Below are 21,915 nucleotides of genomic sequence, written 5' to 3' on the forward strand. Positions count from 1 at the left end.
TAACGAAATCACAAACCACCCAAGAAGCTTGTTAAAAAGAGGCCCTTCGATACTTCTCTACAAGTATTCGATTGTAATTCACGGGGAAACACACAAGCTGCTAGTCATCTCTCTTGATGAATAGCGAAGTAATCTTTGCCTGGGATTCATCTCCCTTTTTGTCGAAATAATTTTTTCGACATCACAGAACCAAAATTTTATTTTCTTGATTATTATCTTTTTCTTTGACACACTGCACTGACGAAATCCTTGAGGTTATGAGTATTACCAACTCAGGCTGATGATTTCGACAGTCTGGCATATGACTTCGTTTTCAAACCCTAAAACGAAAGAGCCCAACCTCTATTCCGAAGGTATTATCCTTATCCACTCGTACTCATGAAGAGACTTTTGATGTGACGGTTTGGTTACTATGCTTATTTCTCGGAGATCGTGTCCTATACTTTTTCTGACATGGAGTATATGATGGTTACTGGTGCAACTTTCAAGGGCCACGTGTCAAGATCTTTTATGATAACCGTTTGAAATTCAAAAGGGGATACATATATAAAAGGCAACTGGATCATCATTCCAAGTTTATGCGTTCTACAAAATCTCCAAACGATTTGTGCTCTATTTCTTTCTTGATTCTTCATCATTCTCAAAGAAAACCCTAATCATGGCCGCTCTTCAATCAAACACAACTAACGATGCATCTTCTCAACAACCCATCATGAAGATCCAGAGTACAAATTACCAAGTTGACGGTGATCTTTCTGTGTACCCTGAAGAACTCAAGATGCTAATTGTGGCTTTAAAACATTCTGTTTTGTTGACTGCAATGTCCAGTGCATTTGTAGTACCAATGTCCTGGTTATCAATGGCGGGTTCTACTGCATCCTACATCAAGACGATGGATATTGTGACTTTCAATTTAATCAATGAGAAGAAGTTTCGTCTAACCAAGAAGTTATTTGTCAAAATTCTTCAAATCCCTAATTCTCCACCTTTCTACAAAGTCACTAATGAATAGGTGTTACACATGTTCAATGAGATGGGTTATCAGCCTACTCTCTCAAAGATCAGTGAATTCAAGAAGTAGTGTCTTCCAAGTTTGTGGAATTTTCTTTTTGGGATTTACCTTTGATGTCTTACCGGTCGAAGTGTTGGTTTAGATAAAGGACGTATGGAGGTGTATGCTATGGTCGCAGGTATTTATTATGATATACCTGTTGACTATGCAACTCAGCTGTGGAAATAATTTTTGAAGAGCATTGACAATACGAATGTGGTTGATGGGATTTCATGTGCAAGGTATTGGAGTATCATTCTCCAATTTGCCTATGAAAAGGAAAGTATTTTGGTGCCTGCTGATGAACCTAAAGCTGAATTCTTGAAGTATCACTATCCCAAGACGATTGAAGATGATATGAATGTTTTTCCAACAGTTGCTAGGATTCCTAATGGGATGCTCAAGAAGGTTGATCCTTCGAATCATGTGTTGGAGGCTTATTTACTTTCCATCAACACAAATGATGGAATTGGTATTTTGTTGTCAAAACATGATGAAAGCTCTTCGAAGCAATCTCAGAAGTCAAAGACTGTCTCAACCCTAGAGAAAAATGATAAAGAAACAACTATTTCTAAGTCACCAAAGAAACAGCCAGCAGAGGTGGTGAAAGTTTCGAAGAAGTCTGTGAAATCTCAGGAAACTGCACAACCTGATTCTACCAAGCAGCTTATTCCCACAAAGTATGGTGTGTTAAAGCATATCAAAAAGATGTCTTATAGATCCAGAAAATCTCTTGAGAGGTCATCTAGTTTCTCACCATCAATGGTTCGTAAGCCCCATGTCACTCGGAAAGGCGTTGTTCTTCGTGAAGTTCCTATGCTAGTGTCACCATCATCGAAGAAGCGCAGGGCTGAGGATGTTGCAAAGCATATCTCTAGCAAGACCAAGAAGCCAAAGAAGCGAAAGTTGATTCTTCAGGATGATGAAGATGAAGAAATTGTTCTTGATTCTCCAATAGGCAATCCTTCACCTCAACAGAACTCACCTGCCATGTCAACTTTCGAAAGGACAGGAATTGTAAGTAGCTCTGTGGAAACTTCGATAGTAGACACATCTACTATTTTTGGTGAATCAACACAAGTGTCGATTCCTATGCAGACTTCGGCCATACCACCCGAGGTTTCGTTAACTGAATTATTTTATGAGGAGGTTCGAACCTCAGGCATTTCCTCACACGTATCTAATACGGATGTGAATGTCAATATGGGTGAAGGAGTTTCAAACAATGAACATCTTGTCGCTTCTCAAGGTATTCTTGAACCTTTCACTACTCAAACCAATACTTCGTTACCACCAATAATCACCACTATTTCCACAACCACTCATTCTCCTACTGTGACAACCCGAAATTTCTATTCTGTACAACCATTCACTTCAATAGAAGTCAGAACAGTTTCTACTAACTTTTGAGATATGTAGAGTCAGTTTGAGTGTTCTAAAGCCTAGTACTTTAGGAGATAACAGGAGAGAGGATGCCCTAGGGTTTATTGTGCAACAATAAAGTCCCAAAACTCCAAGAGTTTGGAGTTTACGGCCTAAACATGGAGTTTACGGCCGTAAACCCCAAGGGTATAAATATGGCACTTAGCCATTTTATTCACTTTTTCACAATTTCAAAGCTAGAACTCAAATCCTCTCAAGTATCATCCGACTTTTCCTTCTTGATCTTCAACTTTGTAAGTGTTCTTACCCTAATAAGTTGATATCTTACTTAATCTAGTGATCTTACATGATTCCATCCATGAAATCATTCCATATGTGTAGATCTTCAAGTTTCACCAAGAACACACACTAGTGTTCTTGGACTTTTAGCACCCTTTCAAGCTTCTACATAGTAAGTACTCTTACCCTAGTGTGTTATAAGACTTGTTACACTTCCTAATCATCTAGAAAACATAAGGAAACACAAGATCAAGCCTTGGATACTAGTCTAGAACATATCCTTAAAGTGCTTAGGACCTTAAACATCAAAAAGACCATAAACCATTAGGGTTTACGACCGTAAACCCAAGGAGAAATGGTCCATGGACCGTAAACTCCACAAAGGAGTGAAATGGTGCCCTAATCACTTCCAAAGGCTTAGACTTCAAGTAGGAATGCTTCTTATGACCTTATAAGCTTCAAATCACAAAATGGTAAAAGTACCATGAGTTTATGGCCGTAATCTCATGGGTTTACAACCGTAAACTCAATAAGAGTTGGTCCCAAAACCGTAAACTCATAAAGAGTTTACCCTTGGACCCCAACTCAATAGCCAAGTCCTACAACCCTTAGATGCAATCCTTAGTACTTATAGCACTTAAATCAAGTGTTTTACATGTCTTAGGATGTCTTAACTTGGTTAATTAGTTGTTTAATGACTAATTGGATACATATATGTGTTATTATATGTTAACTAGGATCCTTGTGTGTGTTCAAGTCTTCACTTGACACTTAGCATCCTATAACAATCCGTTCATCCAAACCACTCACTGCAGGTGAGTTCATACCCCTTAATTTACCTTTTAAATGTTTTTAAATGCTTTTATGGGGGGAATACAAGTTGAACTATTATAGTTATTATATCAATCACATGTGATTAATAACTACCAAACAAGTGGATTTCTTACTTTTCAAACTGTGTTACCAAACTGTTTTACAAACTCTTTTACATATCAAATACTTTTATTAAACTCTTTTAAACTTATATTCTGTTAAATGTGTATCTATATAGATATAGTTATATAAGTAGGATTGAAAAGGCTTAGGATTGATAGCTCACCTTACTTCCTGTTCCTTGTTTGGTTGTGGACTTAGGGTATTCGGGTTATTTGTCCGAAGGTCGTTTGAATCCTAGTTATATATTATGTATATGTCTATAGGTATAAAGGTTCCTTCTTTCATTCAGTTCAATACCTTTGGGTAGCAAAGGTATACACACATGTTCATACATACAAACAACATTACTAGTAAACTATAATAGGTATAGTTTAGGGAGATACTAATACTATTACTAGAACAATGAAACATACAAAGAGTCAGTTCATACATGAGTCAATAACATACAGATAGAGAATACTATGATGAGAAACAAACAATACCATACAGAGAGAACATACATACATGCTAGACAGGGAGAGAACACACAATACAGCTAGCACATACATATACTAGAACATTACTACAGTTATGTGAGCCACATAACGGGGGCATGGCATTACCTGTCATGGCCCGTTTTGTATCCAGAATCTCCTTAACTGGGGAGCGTATGATTTTGTGTATAGATTTATACTGGGTTGACTATCCTACACCTTGCTGCTCGCTACAGTGGGACTTGCAAGTCTACGGGTGCCAAACGTCATTTTTACGACGTCTTACATCGTCGTGTTTATAGTCGGTAGCAGGATACAGGCCGATCACATGGTACTTTAAATAACAATTGGTTTAAGGTAGTTAGTACAGCAGTAGTTACTTAATAGAACACTACAGTACTATTTTATTTTCCCATTTGCATTCAAATTGTGATCTTCACACAATAAACAATAATGTAAAAACTATATTTTTGGTAAATGATAGTCAGATTTGGGAAAATACATACTCTTACAAGAGACACACACATAGATACTAGATGCCTTGGTAGAAGGCTACTTTTAGTAGGAAACATTGGGTTTTCTAGGGGAGTTCAAACAATTACAAACACTTACAAACTTTTACAAACTTATACAATTACAGACTTACAAACACTTTCATACAAACAATGACACTAATATACTTATGAACTCACCAGCTCTAAAGCTGATAAACTCTTTCAAAATAACTTGTATTCTCAGGTCACCAGTAGACAGGTACCGGTGCCAGATTTTGAGAAGATGGAGCTCGTTCAAGACTCATCTTTTATTTTGATGTATATTTTTGGTGTCTATATAACTTGACAGAACACACTTGTATTAAATTATATTATTAATGCAATGGATGATGTTGTTGCTTGTTTACTACTTTGCATTTTTGTGATACTGAACATGACGTCCTCCACCCCCGATCGTTTCCGTCGTTCCGGTTTTGGGGTGTGACACCTACTTTTGATATGGTCATCGATCATCCCATTACTTCTCTCTTTTCATCCTAATCCACTGACCCACCTAAACCTCTTAACGATGATGATACTGATGATGGAGGGTTTGGAGGATCATTTGCTGATTTGGAATTTGATCCAGAAGAAGAAGATATCCCAGATCATATGCTGATGTCCGGGAAGCAGTTCAAGATTCTAAACAAAAAGCTCAATTCAATACTTCAATTCCAAGCAGATACAGGGGGTAAGAATTCTGTTTCAAGTATTGAAGTTGATGTGATGCTTAAAGCTCAGGAAATTCAGTTGTTCAAGAAAGTAGAGAAGTTGATAAATGAATCTGAATCTCGTCTTTTCGAAAAGCTTGATTCCATGGATACAAAAAACGAGTTACGAGTCAAATCTGCATCTTCTACTTTTAATGATGAGCTCAAGGATTTGAAACGGATTGCAAAGGAACGACATATTCTTTTTGTGCAAGATGTTAAGACGGTTCGTGAGAATGTCAATCACAAGCCTGAAGAACTGAAGGTTGATGTATCCAAAGAGCTTCGTGAGATGGAAAACAAATACTCTTCTCTTCTTGAGAAAGTTGATATTATAGTGGATGCTGTTACTATATTTGATAAAACTCATCAATCTTTTGATCATAAGTTTGATGAGAAAGCAACTGTTGTTGTTACAAGTTTTGGACAAGTTACTTCTCTGCTTGAAGAATTGAAGGGCATTGTTTCGAAACCTGGTTCACCATCAATTTTTACTCCTGAGTTTATTGATCAGAAGTTTCCTTATTGTGAAGCTGTAATTCAAAAGATGTTGGCTCCATTGTCTCAGTTTGTCACTATCTTACCAACGAATGCCCCACCTGTTATTACAGGGGTGCAAGGGGGAGAAAAGGTGAATGTTGGTAAAGGAGAAGATGCATCCGGTATTACAAGTGAAGAAGTGAAAGTAGTTGGCAAAGTTTTTACAACTCACATTCCCAGTTCAAAACAAATAATTTCGAAAGTTGATCCTGTAACATCAACTGTTGTTACTACAAGGCCAATCACAAAAGTCATTGTAATTGGGTCAACTGGTGAAGGGGGAGGTAGTTCAAAACCTAAGGAAACAGCAAAAACTTCAGATAAAGGGAAAACAACTCTTGTTGAAAAGACGAAAGAAGAAAGAAAGGTTGAGATTGAAGCAAAGTTGGAGAAGCAGTGTCATATTCAGAGTATTTTGATGCTTCGTGCAAATGATCCACCTACAATAAACAAAGGTGATCCAACGAAATTGCACAGTTATGAAAATATTGAAGCCAGAGTTGCATACAACGAAATGTATGAATTTGAGAAAAAACCAAGAAAGAGTTATGCAATTGAGAACTCTGATATGAATCAGCTTGATTTTCCCATCAATGAGATGATGTTTCTCACTGCTCAATATAAGGTTGTGAATAAATTCAAGAACAGGGATGATTTTTCTCATATGAAGCTGAGGTTCCATGCAGTGTTGAGAAAGGAACAAGAAGAGGTTTGGTCACTGATGAAAATTGTTCAAGTACTTGGTATAACGAAAGGTGAAATGTTCGAAAATATGCTTCAGAATTTTCGATATCACGTTGTGAGGGCAAATAAAGTACCTTTAGAATTTTCCGTTGCTGATTTTCTTTTGATGAACTTGAATGATTTGATTCAAGTTGCATATATACTCAAGGATTTGGATGCTTCTAAACTCCAAAACACAAGCAAGGATGTGTTAAAATTGGGTCTAGATCATATAAAACTTTTCATAGACAATTACTATGATTGTCTAGCTATGACAGACGTTGAGTTGGCTGCAACAATGGAAAAATAAGTTACTGTTCCTCAAACCAAGACATTGAGTGAAGCTCAGTTGAAGAAGTATGTAGATGGTGAAATATGTTTGAAGCCATTTGGCATAGTTTTTGCTGGGAAGAGTAAGAAGGGAAAATCATCAAAGTTCTTTTTCTAACCAAGTGAAATTGAAAGATATACAACTGCTCATTATACAAACTTAATTGTGCGTATGAATAGTTGTAAGAAGAATAACGATGGAAATAAGGCTGAAATAAAGAAGGTGATGAATTGGTATGCTGAAATTCGAAGAACACTACACATGGTTGCTCAAGTTTTGATCAACTGATTTCGACACTGCTTACAAAGGGGGAGATTGTAAAGGTTGAAGTAGTATTGTAAGGTGTCGAAATGTAATGTTATTTTGCAAAGGCATTTTATGTCGAAACTATGAAATTTAGTCCTTTGTAATTTTTTGTATGCTTTACTGTTTTCCTATAAATAGGGAATGTTACTTAGAGTTAGATAAGAGTTTTGGAGTTTGTCTTGTCTATTTTCTCTCTGTAACCGTGAAGCATAATACGAGCTGAAACAAGATCTTATTTACATTCTGTGTTCTCAATTCTCTATACTCTTATTTTTATTTCATTACTAGATTCAATACTTCATCAGGGAGGTTTCTGAGGTCTCCATCTGAGATTCAGAATCTCTTTGAGTTGTCTTAGTCTTCATCTGAAAGATCATCTTGCATTGTATTATACATTCCAAGGGTCAGAAATGCTATGTATCTGGTTGAGCCGATTTGAGTTTTGGTCAGTTTGCAATGTCAATTGGTGGTAATTCGAACCCTAAGTTGGGGAGAACTGGGTAATCTGCTTGAAAGATCCTCGATCTGTTCGGACAGTTGGTTTTAGAATAATAGGTCACAGAAATCTGCGGTTTAGGTGTACGGGACTTTGGTCAAAGATTTGATTAAGTCGGGGGCTTCAGAGTAAGTTTCCATCATATGTATGTGCTCAGGAATGCTTGAGTTGTCTTCGCGACAGGAAGTTGTTGGTCAAGGAGCCCGTTGTAGCTAAAGGTTCCTTTTTGGAATGCCAATGTATAGATTGATATCTATAGTCTAGTTTGGGCAGTTGTTGATCAGTAAATCAACTTCAGAGTTTCGTATGTTAAGTTCCAATCGGGTTTTGTTCAACATTGAATTGAATCATTTGATTAGTTGTCAATGCATTCTCGATCGTTGGTCATTTCATTCATCTTCAAAATCTGTAGATTATACATTATAACTTTTTGGTTTGGGTACCCCAATTGTTGTTTATGGAAGTATTGTTCATAGTGGGCTCGGGTTTGGCAGATGTCCTTGGTTATTGGAAGTTCAGATGTTGAGGCAGGGATGTTTAGTTTTTCAGGTGTGGCTTTGGATCTGCGTAAAATCCAATTTTGGCATGTCGCGATGGAAAGGTTGGTATTTTTGGATTAATCCGATCAGGGTTTTAACAATATTTTGGGATGACCTTGGAAGCTTTATCGAGCTAGTTACGTGTTGGTAGGATATGTTCAGTTTCAATCAAGATGTGGGATCTTGTTTCGGTCGTTCATGTGGATGTTTATGTTAACGATAAAGATTTGTCATCTTATTAGACCTTCTGGTACTTCACTCTTTGGGTAAGGTCGTGAGGAAAAAGGAATACAACAGTTCCATGGTTGGTTTTGTGTTCTCTTGAGGGTGTGTATTATAGTAAGTCCATTAGATATTTTCGGGAGGAGTGTATGTGGACTAAGTATGATAGCATGAGGACACTTGGCTCGGGTTATTGGCATGGTTCTTATTTGGGTTACAACTTTTAATTTGGGACAAGATTACGACCATCTACCTCCTCCTCTGGTTGTCTGTGACCATGTTTTCGTCTGATTTTGTATTGGTAATAAACTGTACTGTGAAAGGAATTGTGTGTGATAGAAGGGTATGACTCGTGTTGCGTTTGGTTAGCGTTGAGAGGGATGTCATGATGTATCGTGAACTAGTGGTTGTATAATTCATGTGGATGGGACCCGCTGGTCACTTGTTTGATACTGTCTCGAATCCTTAGTCTTGAACATGGTGGAAGTGTTGTAAGAGTGTGGGGTGACCCATAGCATTCACAAGGATGGTAGGCAGTTGTGTAAGCGTTGTAACACTGTGTGGTGGCCCGTAGCATTCGCTAAGTAGATGGGTAATTGTGTGAGTATTATGACTCTACGACTTGGATTCTAGCCTTCACCAGATTTAGTTTGACCATTGTAGGGAGGGTGGTGAGACTACCGGAAGGCCAAATCATTCATGGGGTTGAGGAAGGTTGTAGACCAATTTGGGGTCGGGTGTGATGTAAGACTACGGCCGGATCGGTAACATTCACCAAGAACGCAATGGACTAGCTTTTGTTCATATGTAGGTCGGTTACGTCATCCCTTGAGGACTTTTGGAGCCATATTGGCAAACAGGCTAAGGTAACTTTTGTCAATTAGACTCTCGAGTGGAGTCTCAACACACGACCATGCATGAGGTTGTCGGTCTCAGTGGACGATTAGGGATTTTGCATCCTATTTTAGTATAAGGTAAGCATGGAATCAAGAGATCTCGGGTAGATAAAATACGCAAATCCCTGGTTGTCAAAATGTGTGTTATGTATTGGTATGGCACGAAACTTGCGTTGGGAGTCGCCTTGTTTTCAAATGAAATGTTTCAGTCGCGATGAAAAGCTAGGGATTTTGTATTTCTAGTGGTCAAAAAAATAATTCAGGGTCGAAAGAGTTTCATTCGGTTCGAAGTGTGAATTGGAGTTTGGATGTAGGATGTGATAATTTTGTGTGTTGAGAAGACAGACACTATTTAGGGTTCCTAGTTTTTAGGTAGAGCAGTTGGGTTTTCCTTCGATTGCTGAAGACATAGTGATAAGGTTCATTTATTCGCCAAGAGGTGTGATTTATTCTAATAATGGGCTCTGATAGCGGCATTGAGGAAGGTTTACTATTATGATAGTGGAAATAGTAAGGAATGATTTCGAGGACGAAATCTAGTTTAAGTGGGGGAGAGTTGTAACATCCTGTTTCGAGGAGTTCTTATTTCAGGATTATAGGCAATAAATGGATCAAATGGAGGCCTTGGGCTTCAATGGAATGAAGTTTAGAACTTATTGGAGGTGTGTGATGTTGGAAAAGTGATTTAAACCTTGGATTTTTCGATGGAAGCTGAGGGGTAAAATGGAAAAGGTTATGTTCGGGCTTCTTGCATAAATTATGGATTTTTGTTCGAGAAGTTTTTAGTCTAAGATATAAAGATAGTATTGTGGGGCTCTTCAATACCTTTCTGTGGATATAAATATTATCGAAAACGGAGTTGGAACGAAGAAGTTACGACCGCTTAAAGTTTGGAAGGTTTTGGGTTTAGGCTAGTACGCTGGGCATACGGTGTGTACACCGGGCGTACTAGGCAAGACTGATTGCGGAGGATCAACCTGGTATGCTGGGCGTACCAGGAGTACGTTGGTCGTATGCAATCAGAAGTCAAACCCTAATTTCGGCGCTTTGAACCCTATTTAAGCTCCTTAACTTCCCCAAACCCTCTCCATTCTCAGCCTCCACCTCTCCAACGTCCTCCCTTGAAACGCTAACCCTATTTTGAGCCTTATGAGAAAAAGAAGGTGTTTTTGAGTACTTTGGAGTGTTCTTGGTGCATTTTGGAGAAGAATGAGCTCATTGGAGAAGTATTGGTTGCATTGGCACTTGTAGATCCAAACGTTGTTGATGTGAATTATAAACATTGGTTTGGCATGCGGAATTAAAGATTGCACAATGAACATGGTGATTTGGGTGTTCAAGAGATGTATTGAATATGTATGGTGCTACAAAAAGGGACATAGATCTACATCTACATAAATAACACACACTCACACACTCAACTTTTACACCTCTCAAGCACACCTCTACAAGTGGTATGAACCCACCTTATATAGAGGTGTTTACATGTCTCTCTCTCACTCTCTATCTCATGAGTCATAAGGCTAATGCACCACATGCAAGTGGGTCTACAAAAGTCAACCCATTTACAAAGTCATACATGGATAACTTTGTACCCCAACATTCTCCCCCTCAAAGTTAGGAATGGATGACTCACTTCAAATCTTCCAAAATCGAGCAACTACGCGATCCGAGCCTCAAGCGTGACACATGTTGAGATGAACTTCAAATTCTTAAATCTTTCCATGATTCTTCAATTTGGGTTCTAGGATGTGAGACCATACGAACCGAGCATCAACGAATGATCAAGTGCTTCTCAAACTCCAAATAATCACCCAAAAGTTGAGCATAAAAACACACCCCAAAAATCTTCAATAAGTCCAAACCCATCTCGAACCGAAATCACTTCCGAATCTCTAATCGCATCATTTCATAAGCTTCAAAAACTCAAGGTCACTTCGGTCTTCAAGTTCGCGTAATATGAAAAATTCAAGTTCGAATTTCCATATAAATTTCTCCCCCTTTTTATAATCAAAATTTGATTATAAAACCATCAAGGAAAGAGAACGTGCTCTATTCGGAATTTTTTGTGTCAAAACTCCCCCTTAACATGTGGCATAAACTTTTTGCTTCAATCCAGAAAATCCAAAAACTCTTCAATTTTTAGCTTCGTTCACGGACCGCCTTTGACAAAATTTCTCAAAAATGGGTAGAAATTGTCAATTTCAAAATTCTGCAGTGACCCGGTGCGCCCAAAACAGCCAAAAATGCGAAACTCTCCCCCTTTTTCAAAGCTGGGTAGAAAGCGTCAATTCGCATAAACTGCAGGGGCCTAAAATGCATATTCTTCAATTTCTCAGCAAAATCAGTCCATTTTCGAAATTGGGCCAAAACTGCCAAAATTTCGAAACTCCAGGGACTGCTTTCGAAAAGTTCTGTTTTTTTCCCAAAATGTCGAAAAATACCCCAATTGTCGAAGTTGGGTATGTTGTGCCAAACTGTCGAAATTTCAGGGACTGTTTTCGAACATTCTTCCTCCTTTGTTCAAAACTAATGTAACATACACGTTTTGAAATCGTGTATTGTAAATTATAAAAGAGAATAATATTATGAAATATTATGTGAAATTGAGTGTTGAGTTCTAACGGATAGTTTTTACTGGAATTGAAGTAAAACTATGTTTAGAATCACTCAGAAAATATTGGAAGTCTTATGAGATTCCAATTAAAAGACAAATATCAAAATTCAACGAAAATATAAAATTTGAAATAAGTAAAATTTTATTATTGAAAGTTGTAGATAATCTCATTAGAAACATGTAGGCGAAAACCTCATCAAAATCCGAGTTATAACGAAGAAATTATGACCAATCGAAGATCCACGACAAAACTGGCACGGCGCCGAATGACGTAAAAAGTGAGTTTTTGATAAACTATTTTTTAACCTTAGTGATCTAAATGAAAGTCGTAGTATTCGTTAAACCAAGAAGTTCGATAAAAAGAACGCCAAAATCTGACTTCATATGAGGAAGTTATGATTTTTCTAAGTTTCAGCTTAGCAGTAGACAGCTAAAAACTCGAATTTTAGATCGAGCAATATTTAGCCGACACAACCTAAATGAGAATCGAAGGTCTCGTCAATAGTAATACAACGGTAAAAAGACAGACGAAAACGGACATCGGATAAAAAGTTATGAATTTTTAACGGATTTTCATGTCCCGGTGTGTTAAAAATAATAATATTAAAATAAAATCAAAATTAGCCAACGAAGTCTAAACAAAAGTTGTAGAGCATGATTTTACCTACGCGTGCATATAAAGAACGTCAAAAACGGAGCCCGTATGCAAAAGTTACGGATTTTAGAAGTTCGGGACACAATTTCCGAGAAACCTCGCAAGGATAAGGCCGATTTCGGTGAGTCATGCGCGCCACGTGTCCGAGCCGATGACCCAGCCGATGACGCGTCGCCTTCTGATTCGTCCGAACAGCAATCCAATGCGCGTCCGACGCGCCTTGCACCAGGTGCCCCGCGTCCGAGCTTGCTTCCGTGTCTCGCATCCGCTGTCGTCGCGTGCCTTCGCCTCCTGATGCCACCTGCCCTCACTGACTCACCCCTCTCGGCCGATGACTTCGGATCTCACCCTATAAATAGGAGGGCTGCGAACCCTCCCGAGTAAAATGGGAAATTAGCCATTTTTCACCCCCTTTTTAATATTTTTATTATTTTGACATCCCCTGAAGCCCCGATATCATTTTTAACACCCGAAACACGCCCCGAAGTGCCCGTGAAGCCCGAGAAATTTATCTTTTCGGTTTGAAGCTCCACCTTTGCAGAGCCCGGTTTTTCAATAAATCTCCCGGTTTTCAACGAATAAAGTCATATTTAGAGCCGAAATGCTGCACAAATTATTATTTTGACCCCCGGTTATTTCAAGGTGAGTTTAATATATAGGAACAATTGTATGTTATGTGTTATATGTGCTATGTGCTTTTCAGTGTTATTATTCCGGGTTATTTTCCCGTGTTATTTTTATTTCTGCTATTTATGATAGCAAAGTTATACCTTTGACCATGTGATCAGTGAAAAGACTTAGATTCACGGTGGTACTGGTATGTAGCCTCTGGCCATGTAGAGCATGTCTCCGTAAGAGAATGATTTATATTCTATGGCATTGGCAGATGGTTAGACACGGCTATAAGCCTGAAATCTACCGAAATGTTTAAATCAGAAAGTGTATGTCTTATGTGCCATTTGGGCCGAAGCTTTATTGCTGTATATCAAGTATAGAAATTGTCATGTCTCATTGATCGTATATCTTTGAATCAAATCATTGATTGATATGGAAAGTTTGTCTCATGATTCACATATGTCTTTGTTGTTCCTTGTTCCTCTTTGCTTCTGCCATATTGAAGTATATATATGGCATAACGTTATATTGTATCTATTATTGAACTCACTAAGCGTCACCGCTTACCCCTCTCAGTGTTTAACAATTGCAGGAGATAAGTAACCAGTATGGTTATATACTGTCAGAAGATATAGTATAGTTTTTACTATTACTTTTGTATTTCGGTTTATGTTTATATAAAATTACAATATCCTGGGTAGTTATGTAAAATATTAAAAACATAGTCGGTTTGTATCCAATCTTTTGTAATCACTTTATCAATGTAAGATATTGTTTTATAAATATGCATGTAGCATGTTTTGGAGTAACAATTGTCAAGTATGAAAGTTTGGGTCTTTTAGAAATACGAAAGTTTAGAAAGGGGTTCTTTCACTCATGATATCAGAGCGGTAGTTTAAGTGAACTAAATTCCATTGATTGGTATTTAGACTTAAACTATTGGAAGTTCAATATATGAACTGAATCATTGTAAATATATGGATACAAACCATAGGAAATATTTAAGTGGGGTATTGGGTAGTGATAAACCCTAGTATTCTAAGATATTAAGTTACTTCAAAAATTTTAGAGAATTAGTTTATGTGAACTAGGAATTTTGAAAATTTCTAGATTTAAACATGGATTGTTAAGTGAAGATAATACGATATGTATCTAGTATACTTTAGGTTGAATACCTAATGGACACAAGCACTAGAATATTAAGAGGAGATATGCCATATATTCTAATATGTGCTAAATAATAAGTAAATATAGCATGCTTTAGGTTTCATACCTATATTGTTATTATTTGAGAAAGTTTAAGGTCTGTTGCCGACCTTTGTTTAGAAAATTTTATGTTCAGAATTCTAAGAATTTCCGTAATAGAATTTACATGAAACTTTTCAAAGTGATAAAGAGACTTATGATAGTTGACATCGATAAGTTTATAAATAAACGATCGCGGGATGTCGTAAAATAATAAATATGAAGTGTTATCGTAAACAGTGTATTAATAACAATAGAGTGGTATTAAACATTTAAAGTATGTTTGATATATAATAACATCTTTGGAAGAAAGATGTGTGTTTGAAACACGTTTGGGCAAGATAAATGTATTGGTACAAATCCATGAAGTTGTTCCATCGTTGTCCAGATTGAAGCAGTGATTGTTTATAGAGTCGGAAGAACCGAAGATGGTGATAAATACTTCGACAGTATTGAAATTAATGTGGTACAAGAAGATCAAAGGAAAGGCTAATGAAGTTTTTAGACTCAATAGGCCAAGACTTTCTGATGTAGTATGTAGTTCGAGTAGTAACCCTATACAAGATGTTTAGACTTAGTATTTAATAATACTGAGTGATGATTGACTTCTATCACATCCTTATGGAAATTCCATTGTGTGTTAAGCCGACTTTAACATACATGATTAAGATGGTGAAATAGGTTATTTGGTTGTGAAAAGACTGAGTGGCTTACTTGTTAGAGTAAGGTAGAGTACTTAGTTGAAGAAGATATACACTCATATTATTATATGAGAAGAGATGTTGTAGTTAGGAATGACAGAGAATCAAGTTGAAGCTAGTAGAACATGCTGAGATGCAGCTATAATGCGGATTTCCTAGGATAGATTCCTATGAAGTAGACTTAAAAGATACACTCATGAGAAGAAGACTTACTCATATACAGAAATGAAAAATTGTGCATGGTGACTTGCATGAATTAGAAGATGATGCAGATAGTTAAAGACCGTTTGTCTCCACGATACTAGAGTAAATTCTGGTATAGTGTGTCTTGCAAAGTAGACACTACCCGAGAAAGAATTTATATGAAGAATTGGAAGTAAAATTTCTATCGACCTATGAAAAAGTATTAGGATATACGAAATCGAGCATATACATGAAAAGAATCTTAGAAGGTGAGTATAGGAAATCTAAGATATGTTTGATAGAAATGTGAAATCCCTAATTGAGTCTAGGAGAAATTGTCATAAGTACTTGTTTGAACACATTCATGTGTGATAAGTTGCTTTGTGATTTTGAATGATGACTTGGAAACTGCAAGACAATACTTGGAACGAGTATGAGTAAGTGTGAATAATAGTAGAGGCCTATACTACTGGAAGCACAGGACTCACACTTGGATCAGGGAAAGTCACAAGGTTACCAAGAAGCTAATAATTGATTTCGTTCTTGTTCAAGTATGTCATTACCTTTGTTTCGGTGATGACAAAGGAGACAAATTTCCATTCGAACCTTAGTGGTCATAAAGAATCGAGTCCGATTAGTATAAATCCATGAAAGGAGTTGATTGGTTCAGAGAACCATGTCTTGTATAGTGACGAAACTTCAGTAGGAATATTGAAGAAGTAGATGGTCGAGGTAGTCGATAGAAATATAACGATCTTCATTAAAGAATTGAACAACCATTAGCTAGAGATGTTACCTGTTACGAAGATGATGAAGAATTTAGTTATTCATGGAAGGAATACAGTATGAAATCCGTGATTTCGTAATCAATCGAAATATTCTGTCATTTGACAAAACTGATGTGTATACTCGAAAGCACGAGCACGAATTAGAAATACGTGGTGCTATTCTTTCTGTTCCAAAGCATCCACGTGTTGAGAAAACTCTCTTTGTTTTCTTTATTCCATCAGCTCGATTTATTCGATCTGATTTTAATACAAGAGTTTGGTTCGTTATGTGTCTTGTGCGTTATAAAATCAAAGGTCCTTAGAATATGACCATTCGAGTTGTTGTTATAGCAAAAGTAAAGACCTTATCTTGGGTTTAGTCTATAAACCAAGAAGGAGCAGGAGTCTGCAATGAGAATTGAGTTTTAACTCAAAGATTAGGATCGAAGGCCCAATAGAGAATGATAAGCGGGTGCAGGTTTGAGCACCGCTAGTAACTAAGAAGTTTGAAGAGTTTGACAATCGTTTGGCAAACCAAAAGTAAAATATCGTACATTTTAGATTACCACAGAGGAGATAAGTTAGGACTCGAATGTTATGACTAGTAATTTTCTCGTAAACTTTAGATCTGCTCACATATTATTTGATTGTGATGCCTCAGATTCTTTCGTACCTTATAAATTCGCACATTCTTTTCAAATTGCTTGTTACACAATTGTCCAATCATTTCATATAGATAGCATAGGAAGTATACATTACTTGCTGATAAAGTCTATAGAGATAGTGTCATAGGAATTGAAGGTTATAATCTTCTTGCTAACCTAATTCCTATCTCCTTGCCCAACTTTGATATTATTCTCGGCATGGATTGGTTGTCAAAGAACCACGCAAAACTCTTGTGCTACGAAGAGATTGTATGCATCCCTATCGAAGAAGAGGATTCTATTTATGTCTACGTTGAAAATAATAACTTCTTTCTTAAAAACTCGTAAATTTATATCGAAGGGATATTCTACTTATCCGGCTAATACAGTTGATATCTCAAGAGAGGGGAACAAAATTGTAAATGATGTTTCCATTAATAATGAATACCCTGATGTTTTCCCCGACGAATTTCCTGAACTACCCCCGGATAGGCAAGTAGAATTTCGAATTGATCTTATACCTAATGTTGCTCCAATTGCCAAAGACTGCTATATAGAATAATAACATTTGGATAATTGTCGACCGGCTGACTAAGAGTGCATATTTTCTCGCCATACGTGAAACGGCTCCAATGGAGAAATACGCACAAGTTTACTTAGACGAAGTTGTGGCGAGACATGGTGTGCCACTAAAGATTATTTCTGATCGTGATATTCATTCCACTTCTCACTTTTGGGCGAGTATCCAACGTGAATTGGGATCTCGAGTTGCATCAGCACAGCTTATCATCCCCGGACAGATAGTCAAACGGAGAGAACGATCCAAACAGTAAAAGATATGCTTCGTGCATGTGTCTTGGAGTTTGGTGGTAACTGGGATAAGTACTTAACTCTTGTCGAATTTTCGTATAATAACAGTTACCACGCTTCAATCAAAATGCCACCATATGAAGCATTATATGGTCGTAAATGTCGTACGCCATTATGTTAGCGAGACATAGGACAGAAGATCCTTGGAGCCCCTGAAATGATTCAAGACACCACCGACAAGATTCAAATTGTACGAGAAAGAATGAAAGCGGCCCAGGATCGACAGAAGTCCTATACAGAAAAAAGAAGATGACCCATAGAATTCCAAGTGAGTGATACTAAAGGTAACCCCGTGGAAAGGTATTATGAAATTTGAGAAAGAAAGGAAAACTAAGTCCTAGATTTGTTGGTCTTTTCAAAATCATCCAGAGGATCGGTAAACAAGCATACCGCTTGGAAATGCTTGAAGATTTGGCAGGTATTCATGATGTATTTCATGTGAGTTATCTGTGCAAATGCTTGAGCGTATATCATGAAACGATTCCGTTATCCTAAGAGAAATTGGGTAAATTTGTAGGTCACTTCGGTCTTCAAGTTCGCGTAATATGAAAAATTCAAGTTCGAATTTCCATATAAATTTCTCCCCCTTTTTATAATCGAAGTTTGATTATAAAACCATCAAGGAAAGAGAACGTGCTCAATTCAGAATTTTTCGTGTCAAAACTCCCCCTTAACATGTGGCATAAACTTTTTGCTTCAATCCAGAAAATCCAAAAAATCTTCAATTTTTAGCTTCGTTCACGGACCGCCTTTGACAAAATTTCTCAAAAATCGGTAGAAATTGTCAATTTCAAAATTCTGCAGTGACGCGGTGCGCCCAAAACAGCCAAAAATGCGAAACTCTCCCCCTTTTTCAAAGCTGGGTAGAAAGCGTTAATTCGCATAAACTGCAGGGGCTTGAAATGCATATTCTTCAATTTCTCAGCAAAATCAGTCCATTTTCGAAATTGGGCGAAAACTGCCAAAATTTCGAAACTCCAGGAACTGCTTTCGAAAAGTTCTGTTTTTGTCCCAAAATGTCGAAAAATACCCCAATTGTCGAAGTTGGGTATGTTGTGCCAAACTGTCGAAATTTCAGGGACTGTTTTCGAACATTCTTCCTCTTTTGTTCAAAACTAATGTAACATACACATTTTGAAATCGTGTATTGTAAATTATAAAAGAGAATAATATTATGAAATATTATGTGAAATTGAGTGTTGAGTTCTAACGGATAGTTTTTACTAGAATTGAAGTAAAACTATGTTGAGAATCACTCAGAAAATATTGGAAGTCTTATGAGATTCCAATTAAAAGACAAATATCAAAATTCAACGAAAATATAAAATTTGAAATAAGTAAAATTTTATTATTGAAAGTTGTAGATAATCTCATTAGAAACATGTAGGCGAAAACCTCATCAAAATCCGAGTTATAACGAAGAAATTATGACCAATCGAAGATCCACAACAAAACCGGCACGGCGCCGAATGACGTAAAAAGTGAGTTTTTGATAAACTACTTTTTAACCTTAGTGATCTAAATGAAAGTCGTAGTATTCGTTAAACCGAGAAGTTCAATAAAAAGAACGCCAAAATCTGACTTCATATGAGGAAGTTATGATTTTTCTAAGTTTCAGCTTAGCAGTAGACAGCTAAAAACTCGAATTTTAGATCGAGCGATATTTAGCCGACACAACCTAAATGAGAATCGAAGGTCTCGTCAATAGTAATACAACGGTAAAAAGACAGACGAAAACGGACATCGGATGAACAAGTTATGAATTTTTAACGGATTTTCATGTCCCGGTGTGTTAAAAATAATAAGTTCAAAATTAGCCAACGAAGTCTAAACGAAAGTTGTAGAGCATGATTTTACCTACGCGTGCATATAAAGAACGTCAAAAACGAAGCCCGTATGCAAAAGTTACAGATTTTAGAAGTTCGGGGCACAATTTCCGAGAAACCTCGCAAGGATAAGGCCGATTTCGGTGAGTCATGTGCGCCACGTGTCCGAGCCGAAGACCCAGCCGATGACGCGTCGCCTTCTGATTCGTCCGAACAGCAATCCAATGGGCGTCCGACGTGTCTCGCTCCAGGTGCCCCGCGTCCGAGCTTGCTTCCGTGTCTCGCATCCGATGGCGTCGCGTGCCTTCGCCTCCTGATGCCACCTGCCCTCGCTGACTCACCCCTCTCGGCCGATGACTTCGGATCTCACCCTATAAATAGGAGGGCTGCGAACCCTCCCGAGTAAAATGGGAAATTAGCCATTTTCACCCCCTTTTTAATATTTTTATTATTTTGACATCCCCCGAATCCCCGATATCATTTTTAACACCCGAAACACGCCCCGAAGTGCCCGTGAAGCCCGAGAAATTTATCTTTTCGGTTTGAAGCTCTTCCTTTGCAGAGCCCAGTTTTTCAATAAATCTCCCGGTTTTCAACGAATAAACTCATATTTAGAGCCGAAATGCTGCACAAATTATTATTTTGACCCCCGGTTATTTCAAGGTGAGTTTAATATATAGGAACAATTGTATGTTATGTGTTATATGTGCTATGTGCTTTTCAGTGTTATTATTCCGGGTTATTTTCCCGTGTTATTTTTATTTCTGCTATTTATGATAGCAAAGTTATACCTTTGACCATGTGATCAGTGAAAAGACTTAGATTCACGGTGGTACTGGTATGTAGCCTCTGGCCATGTAGAGCATGTCTCCGTAAGAGAATGACTTCTATTTTATGGCATTGGCAGATGGTTAGACACGGCTATAAGCCTGAAATCTACCGAAATGTTTAAATCAGAAAGTGTATGTCTTCTGTGCTATTTGGGCCAAAGCTTTATTGGTGTATATCAAGTATAGAAATTGTCATGTCTCATTGATCGTAGATCTTTGAATCAAATCATTGATTGATATGGAAAGTTTGTCTCATGATTCACATATGTCTTTGTTGTTCCTTGTTCCTCTTTGCTTCTGCCATATTGAAGTATATATATTGCGTAACGTTATATTGTATCTATTATTGAACTCACTAAGCGTCACCGCTTACCCCTCTCAGTGTTTAACAATTGCAGGAGATAAGTAACCAGTATGGTTATATACTATCAGAAGATGTAGAATAGTTTTTACTATTACTTTTGTATTTCGGTTTGTGTTTATATAAAATTACAATATCCTGGGTAGTTATGTAAAATATTAAAAACATGGTCGGTTTGTATCCAATCTTTTGTAATCAATTTATCAATGTAAGATATTGTTTTATAAATATGCATGTAGCATGTTTTGGAGTAACAATTGTCAAGTATGAAAGTTTGGGTCTTTCAGAAATACGAAAGTTTAGAAAGGGGTTCTTTCAACTAACGAAAAATTGTCCAACTTACGAAAGTTTTAAAATGTGTCAAACTGTCGAAACTTTAAGGACCATTTACGAAACTTTTAAGCTTTCTTCTTCCTCAACTCATTTTAACGAAAAAATTCACAGGTAACGAAAATCACTTTTCATTAATCAGCAACGAAAAATTTCCTGCCCTTCATATGAAATCCTCAGCACCATTTTAACGAAAATTTTCCAACACCATTTTAACGAAATCGAAGCATGTCGAACCCTCTGAATCTCGTCTGAACTATTTGTATTTACTCACTGAATCAAAATTTCGTTATAACCAGTTCTTCCCAAAATCATCGACATCAACAGGTTAGCTTTCGTTCATAACACCAATTTTTCGTTACTCAGCATTCAAGTCTTCAATCTAATTCGTCAAATCAAAGCTCCAAGCTTTCGTTCTTTAGGCAACAATCCTTCGTTATCATCACAAATTCCCAATTGAACTTCTCAAAAACAATTTCTTTATCGACAAGCAAAATCAACGACCATACAGGAACCCTTCGTACATCAACCCAATCAACTAAATTACCAATAGAGAACCATTCGATTGTTAACCCTAGCATCTCGATTCCAAATCTTAGTTCTCACAGTTCTTCCCAAACCAACACCAACCAACGAATCCAAGTCCAGACTTCGAAATTAATCACCAAAAGCAAACCCAAAATGATTCCAACTACATTGAAATCAAAATCAAATTCCTTCCACTGTTTGTCTATGACCATCTGAATTCGATTCCAAAGAAATTGCAAAACATGAATCGAACTCCAAACAAACAGATTTTGTTCCTAACTCGTTTTCTTTTTCAACACATTTGACTTAATACAAAATCAAAACA

Source organism: Lactuca virosa, chromosome 8 (genome assembly GCF_052849685.1).
Source record: "Lactuca virosa cultivar CGN04683 chromosome 8, Lactuca_virosa_CGN04683_v6, whole genome shotgun sequence".
Lineage (NCBI taxonomy): Eukaryota > Viridiplantae > Streptophyta > Magnoliopsida > Asterales > Asteraceae > Lactuca > Lactuca virosa.